Source organism: Saccopteryx leptura, chromosome 5 (genome assembly GCF_036850995.1).
Source record: "Saccopteryx leptura isolate mSacLep1 chromosome 5, mSacLep1_pri_phased_curated, whole genome shotgun sequence".
NCBI classification, from domain to species: Eukaryota; Metazoa; Chordata; class Mammalia; order Chiroptera; family Emballonuridae; genus Saccopteryx; species Saccopteryx leptura.
The window spans coordinates 198,095,518-198,104,187 of record NC_089507.1 but is presented as its reverse complement, the minus strand read 5'-3'; positions in this window follow the sequence as shown (position 1 = coordinate 198,104,187).

The window sequence follows — 8,670 nt, the reverse complement described above, 5'->3', positions numbered from 1 at the left end:
AGGCCCAAAGATACCAAGTGTAAAGAAGACATTGAAATGAATGAGCATTTTCTATTCTCTAGGCCAGTGGTCCCCAACCTTTTTTGGGCCACGGACTGGTTTAATGTCAGAAAATATTTTCACAGACCAGCCTTGAGGATGGGATGGGTAAATGTATCACGTGACCGAGACAAGCGTCAAGAGTGAGTTTTAGATGGATGTAACAGAGGGAATCTGGTCATTTTTTAAAAATAAAACATCGTTCAGACTTAAATATAAATAAAACAGAAATAATGTAAGTTATTTATTCTTTCTCTGCAGACTGGTACCAAATGGCCCACGGACCGGTACCGGTCTGCGGCCCGGGGGTTGGGGACCACTGCTCTTGGCAATCTGCCCTGGACAGCCAGGTTAGTGTAAGCTGCAGCCATGTTGTGTAGGTGATACTGACATTATCCTTTTATTTCCATCACGGAAGTAGGTATAGAGGAATGGCCCACATATGGGTGCTTTAGGGCACCAAATCAATTACCTATGCAAAAAAATTTTAGAGACTTTGAATAAAGGAAGAAGATTTTGTTTGTTTTTATACACATAACTCATCATTTAAATTACCTCATTTGCATTTCATTGTGTGATACTCAGTTTGCCATTTAAAAATTTACATAATAGATATTCCACGAAATGACAAGTTCACTGATGTTTGGCAATTAGCAAAGCGAGGATGCTTTTCATAATGGAAAGTCCTGTATTTTCTGGTTTTAAAAAATTAATTGCTATTATTTGGCTTCCTCAGTCTGAATGTGAATTGGTGAACTAGGTCAGAAATGGAAGAGTTTTTTTTTTTTTTAAACTGCACTGTTTATAATCGGGTTTTCTGAGTATTTCATACTGCTATGCTTATACCACAACATTATTAAGATAAACAACAGGAAATAACACAATTCAACTCGTGTAGGTTTATAATGAGATCTGTGATAATAGCTTAGAATGCAGTTGGTTTGGGCTAGTTTTCTCCTTAACAAGTAAAGATTGATCCTTAGGAAAAAAAAATCAAAGTTACTATATTATTAGGCTGTTTTGTTCACGGCACTTGAAGAAAATTGAAAACTGGCAGCTAGTCTTAATGTAAATGGTATATTCAATTAGGAAATAAAAGACCAAATGATTGAAAAACTATTGAAATATATGCTTGCCTTGTATGGGCCATTCAAGCTGATATTGTGAACAAGTTTTAGGATTCATGAGGGGTAATTATCACTTTATTCTATATGGGAGTTCTATGCTGTTAGTTTTGTGTTCTTTTCCCTTAGAGGGAGAAAATGAGTAGGACCCACAGATATACAAATAAAGAGATGTTAGAAGAATTAAGAGGGGTCTATGATCGTCAAGCTGTGGTGAAGGACAAATGCTAGTATTTTGCTCTTGGAATCAAGCTAGTTCTATGATGCTCTTGCTGTCTATGTTAACGTTAGGAGGTTCAGCCACAGTCTTGGTTTTGGGTTTTCTTTCTCCCTTGAGCAGAATTTCCCCCAAAGTTTATTTCTAAGATTGCAAGACAGAGGAATCTGATGATCACCAGCTGACTTGATCAGCATGGACAGAAGAGTCATTCGGGAAGTTTGAAATTCTCTCTGGGTTGAGCAACTGGGAATTTGAAGTTGGGGTTTGGAGCTGAGTCAACCCCACTCACTCTATTTTTTAACGTATGTCAGTTAGGAAAATGATCCTGAGGAGGTGACATTTTTCTGGACTTTGAGCGGGGGTGGGGACAAAATTCTGATGCAAATCCTAGGTTCTGCAAGCTGACTGCTGGAGTTCTCACCCTGGCCTCATGCTGTTTTAGCTGTGTCAATTTAGTGATGTTACTAATGTTACAAGAGCCTCAGCTCTGTCTGCGCTATGGAGATGGATGATTCTCATATGGACATTCAATGGTTATTGTGAGAATTGGATGAGACGAGACCCAGAAAGGCCCTAGCGGAGTTCCTGGTCCACGGCAAACACTCCGTACCTGTTAGCTTTCAACGTTATCACTGTTGTCATTACATCTGCAGGTCCAGACTGTGGCAAGATGGGTTCATTCTTCCAGGACAATGGAAGCTAGTCTTTGGAATGCGGGTACTGAGAATAACAAGCTATCATTGTCCATCTAAAATTTAGAATTTCTTCACATTTTTGCATGTATCTGCCTGTTTTTGCATTATGCGGTGGTCCAGCTGTGCAGCAAAGTGATTTGCATGTGAGCTTCTGTTGTTGAAAACCATTTGACAGCAAAATACACTTGAGTCATTATAATAATAGGTCAATCAGAAGTATAGTCACAAGACATTAAAGAGCATCTCGGAGTTGGCTTAGATGAATGCAGACATAAGATTCTGCCTGTTTAGAGAATGGTCCCAAAGGATTGATTTCTGTTAACCAGTGTTACCTCAATAAATTCAGTTTAAAGGAAAACAATAACTAACTAAAAAAATATTTAAAGAAGAGGACAATACAGTGCTATCCTTTTTATAAAAATTAAACAATTTACTTGCCTCCTGGCCATATTGGTTTGGTCTAGATAGAGTTCAGAACTTAACTGCTATTTGGCATGTGAAAATCCAGCCACAGTCATAAAAACAGTCCCAGTCACCAAAAAGAAAGTGGTCATTTGGAGGTAGATCAGTACTATATTTCATTCTGACTAACTTTAAAAATCCTAGCATGGTGCCATTTATTTTAATATTTTAATACGAATGCATTTTAAATTAGTTAGATTGATTGTTATTTTCTTATAGATGAAAGTATGTTCTGGGAGATTTATTATTTAAATCTAAATACTAGAAATTACATGTGCAAGTACATATATATTTTTTCCTAAGTAGAGACATTAACTAAAAATTGTTAAGTTCTGCTTTGCAAATTTCTCTCAGCCCCCACAATCTGTTTTATTTATATTTTCAATACTGTTGGTAGGGGCCAATTTTATCTGTCTCTCTGAGATTATCCATCCTTTCCCCGTTTCTTTCTCAATTAGATTAACCTGGTGTGCTCCAGTGTGGCTGTGCACACTCACCACCATCTTCACGGGGGGCAGGCAGAGTCGTTAACACACACATTCATTCCCTCTTCTTCTTTACTAGTAGAACCATAGATTCATCAGAAAACAGTGTCCAGCTAGACGCTCCCTTTTCCTGGCTCCCTTGCGTGGGCCACAGGTCTTGCCCCTGACATGTGAGTAGAAGCCTGGCGGCTGTTTCTCGAAAACCCTGTGTTTTGGTAAAAGGAAATCACTGCCCCGCCTGGGTGAAGCGCCCTTTTTTCCTTGCTATGAACGGTGATGTAAATAAGGATGAAAGCCATGCTGAGCATGGCAGTCAGGAAAGCGAGAAACAGCCTGTGTCCCCAGTAACATTATTTAGCAGTTGCGGAATCAATACCAGCAACTACATTATCTCCAGGCTTCCTGTGAGGTGGGAGAAAAAGAAATCCGTGTTTGTTTAACCCCCGTGAGTCAGTCTTTCTGTTTCTGGCAGCTAACGTAGCTGACCGCATTCCTGCAAGCCCAATGGCAGCCCAGCGCGACTGGGGAAAGGCAGGCAGCCTTTGTGATTGGTCTCTATTTTCATGCATGCTTATACAACACGCGGGGTCTCAGCTTCTAATCCTGTATGCTCTCCTGTTAAGGGTAAGCTTTTCTTTTCTTTTTTCTTTCTTTTTCTTTAGACTTTTTAGTATCCCCTCTCCACCCCCTCCACCCCCCAAAAAAGCTACTCAAACTCCATTCAGAAAGTGCAGTCCCTCAGGAGCACGCTTTCCTATCCTCCGCTTCGCCTGCCGCTTTCCTGCCTCTCCACGCACCCTCTTCACTGGCCTGGACCGGCATCACCTCTGCCCTTGAACACGACGTCTCTCCTCTTTCCTCCGCATCTTTAATTTATCTCCTACAACTGGATCGTTACATCAAAAACAAGAACAGCCTAGACTTTTCATCACTATGAAAACTTGCCTTGACCCTTCTCCTCTGTTAGCAGCTACCCCATTTCTCTGCTCCCCTTTCCAGTCAGTTTGAATATACTTGAAACAGACTGGCTCTATGTTCCAAAGTCCCTGTGCAACCCGTTGCAATCCGGCTTATATTCTCACCGGCAAACTGCAGCTAATCTCCAGATCACCGATCTCCACAGACACATCCACCGAACAGTATTTTTTTTTTTAACCTATTGGCAACGTTTGGTGCAGCTCACTAATTGCTTCCTGAAGTTGCTTCTTGATTTTCTGTTTTTTAAATTAATATCTATGTTCTCGGTTTTTCTTCCTCCCTACCTCCTTCTTTCTATTCTTTCCTTTTCCGTAAGGTCTCTAAAATGTTAGGATTCCTCAAGACTGAACAATGGACCATCTTTCTTGTTTATCGATATGTCTCCCCAAATAGTAGAAATTTGCATCAGCGATGAACTGTCCTCTGAGCTCCAGACCTGTGGGTCAGAATACCATGTGACATCACACGGAGCTCTAACAGACATCTCGTCCACATCAACCGGTGTTCCTCTCCAACTCTCTCCTGTCCCAAGCTTTTTCTATCGCAGAAAGTTTCATCATTATCATCATCATCATCTAGTTACTAAGGCTAGAAATGTGGAAGTCGTACCTGCTGTTTTCCTTAATTCTCTCTGTTCGGTCTATCAGCATATCCTGTTAGTTCATCCTCAGAACCTATCTTATATACCTGCTTTACTTTGCTCCATCATACAACGTCATATATATATATACATACACACATATATAATGTATATATATTATATATTATATATACATTATATATAGTATATACATAATATATATTTTAAATAAAAGCACTCATTGTAAGAGCTAAAATGGAAAAGAATGACAATCCCAGTTGGTGGTGAGGCCGTGGAACAATGAGAGCCCAAGCACTGTTAGCACGAGTTTAAATTGTTAAAACAACTTTGCAAAGAAGAGGCGTTGCCTATAAAGGCTGAAGATATGCCACGGGTCCATTTATAAAGATATGCCAGCAGAATGAGTGTACACATGCACCAGGGAACATGTGCAAGAATATTCCTATCAGCAACGTTCACAGTAGACCCAGAGCAACCTAATGTGCATGCCCAGCAGAAAGGATACAAACATCAAACTGAGGGATAGACATGCAATGGAACACCATAGAGCAATAAAAGTGAATAAACCACAGCTACACATGCCAACACGAATAGAAGAACAGAGATGGACTTCCAATGCTATGTTGAAATCCCATCAATAATACTTTGCAAAAGAAGCCAGGTACAAATTGATACAAAGAACAGTTTCATTTATGTAAAGTTTTAAAATCTGGGAAGCTGAACTACAGTGTTTAGCAATTCATCCTTCGGTGGGAAAATTATAAAGAAAGGCAAGAAAATTGTTACCGTAAAAGTCAAAATAGCAGTTCTCCACGGAGGGAGGGAAGGTAGTTTTGAGACACAAGGGGTGGGCAGGGCCCTCCGCGGTGCCGGCAAGGTTCTATTTTCTGCCTTGCATTTGTTTTTACAGCTGCACTCCTTAAATAATTAATTGACCTGTGCATTAATGTTTTTTTGTACCTTCCCGTATATGTATTCTATTTTTCAATAAAATATACAAATATTAAATATACAAATAATGCCCCTGAATGAAAGCATCAAGTGTAGACTGAAACCCAGACACCGTCTCGTGGCTGCTGAGCCTCTGCAGGCGCTGCCTGGACCCGCCTGAACCTCACCTTACAGCCCTCAGCTGCTTGTTAGCCACACGGAATGTCACCGGCTCTCTGCTGGTCCCTTCAACACACCCAGCTCGTGGCTGCGTCATGCCTCTTTACCTGCCGTTTTCTTTTGAAGGAAGCCTTCCTCTGCCTTTTGTTTGGCAAGCTGAGCCTCGTCTTGAGACTCGGGTTAAAATGTCATCTCTTCAGAAAAGTGTCCTTGTATAACGGCTCTGCCTTTCATCCTCCGGCGTACCACCCTGTTTGTTTCCCCTTTTGTCCCTGCACCGTTCTGATTCTTCTCGGGTGGCTTACTAATTTGCCAACTCTATTCCCAACTATGCTGGAGGTCCTAGGAGGGCAGAGATCCTTTGTTTGTTTGTGTATCACCGTGACCCTAGTGTTTGGCACACAGTATATTGGGCTAAATAAATCTCGTTGCAGGGAGAAAGTCAATAGATTGGACTTCAGGAAGATAGACTATTCAATGACCTATTTCAGGAATATTAACTACTAAATAATTAGACATCCCTGCCCCATCTTATGAAGCGGCTCTAAGCCATTTACATGTTTTCCAGATCCTTATTCCACACACACAAAAATACCATGTTGATATGTCACTCCATTTTAGTCACACGTGTGTTTTCTCCAAAAGCGATTCTATGGGCTGGACCATGCTGCAGTGGTTAAGAGTGAATTTGAATGAGAGACGGTCAGAGTAGAAGGTGCACCAGAGAGCGCAGAGCGGATAAGGATACCAGCGGACTGAGACGTGAGAGTTCTCTCCCGGTGGAAAGTTTGAGGGGAGAGGAAGAGGAGAAGGAGGAAGAGGAGGGAAGAGAAAAAGAAATGAAGGCAAACTAGAATCACATCTTGTTGCTTTGCCATGTATACAGAGGGTGCAGGTGAGGGCTGAAGGCTGGCTCAGCCAGTGACAAGTAACAAGGGACAGAACAATAGACTATAGAGCTGCCAAGTGACTTTTGACATTTTCCGTTTGTGCACCTATGTGAGCGTGCACGTGCCTTTCCTGTGGACAGTGTCTAACGGTATGTGACATCCAGCCAGTCCTTTCTTTCCAGGTTATTCTTCTAAGAACTTGTCAAGCAGAACTGCCTTCACTTTTCACCACAAAGCACCAACAGTGGTTTTTATTTGCCCTAAGAACATCTGTCCCCGTGACCACTTTCAGGTGACTGCCATCGGCCTGGGTTGTAAGAGGCTCCACGCCCAGGAGCTGTGGTTCCCTCGTTCCTCTCAATATCCTGCACCTTCAGACACCTCCTGTCCTCTCTGTCAATCTGCTTAGTACATCGGAATGCTAATGAAACGGCCCAGCACTTTAATTAAACAGTCAATAGATCATTCAGTCCTAAAAGCTCAGTTTCTCTTCTCTTCATTTATTTTCAAACAATAGAGCAGTAGCAGATTAAAAATGCAATCAGAATACTAATGAATTCCAATTCAGTGCATTTCCAAACAAATGATTCATATCCATACACCAGAAATAGTTAAAAAAATAATTTCATAACATTAAACTCTTTTTCTATTAATCATAATGAAGGAAAAACCACATCGATGTTGCTTACACATATATTCTGAAGAGATTTCAATAAGAAAGCATTAATGACACTAACTAAGCCAATAAAATGTGGGTCTTAAAGAGAATAAGATAATTTTCCTGTGTTAATTAGTCATCAGAATTGATATCTGGAGTGAAATGTCCATAAATTTAAATGGAGGGGATATCAATTTTGTTACAAAATAGAACTATAAAATTCAACTGTTAAATTTTATAGGACTTGTTTTAGACAGAGAATAATGTAGTGCAAAGTTCATTAAGAAAGTATATTTTTTAAAAGGCAGAAAGTGTAATTAGATATATCAGAATGTTAAGTTATTTAATCATGCCAAAAATAATTCAGGAGGTTTTGGAACAACAACAAAAAAAATCACTGACATTTTTTTTTTTCTATTTAAATCAACTTGCAATCAACTGACTATCATTAAAGGGCAGTGCAAAGGATCAAAGATAACTAAATAAAAAGCAATGTGTATGTCAATTTTTATAGACAGTTATGAGGTTGCTACTTCATTTTATGGTTATTCTGCTGCTAATAGTAGGGTGATATTTCCAGAGCTTAAAACACATCCCCAAAGATATTTATTACTGAAATGCCTCAAAACAAAATTACTAAAAATTGTTGGCTGTTTTCAAAACCATGCACGTTTGGTCACTGAATTCCTATTGAGGATCTGAACAGCAGTACACACATTTTTCTTCATAGAATTATGATGTGGTCTTATATTGTCGGTAGTCAATTTGAAGACTACACGTGTGCACATGCACATATGCACACACAAAAAATAATCACTTGTAAATCTATCACCAAACATTTTATTATATTTCCTACAGTTTGTTCATGACAGCATAATGTACATAACTTCATTGTATATATACATATTTTATATTATAAATTTTATAAATATTAGATTATGTCATATTTTAAAATAATAATTAGCTTTATTGAGATATAATTTATAAAAAATAAAATTTACTTAATTTTAATACTAAATTATTCTTTATTCCTTTAAGTAGCCCTGTTTATTGATGGTTTACTATTTTCTAATGCACTACATGATATACACAATCTGCCAAGGTTCTATTAAGATTTTTTTCATCTGGCCCTGGCCGGTTGGCTCAGTGGTAGAACGTCGGCCTGGCGTGCAGGAGTCCCGGGTTTGATTCCCGGCCAGGGTACACAGGAGAAGTGCCCATCTGCTTCTCCACCCCTCCCCCTCCCCTTCCTCTCTGCCTCTCTCTTCCCCTCCTGCAGCCGAGGCTCCATTGGAGCAAAGTTGGCCCGGGCGCTGAGGAGGGCTCTGTGGCCTCTGCCTCAGGCACTAGAATGGCTCTGGTTGCAACAGAGCAACGCCCCAGATGGGCAGAGCATCACCCCCTGGTG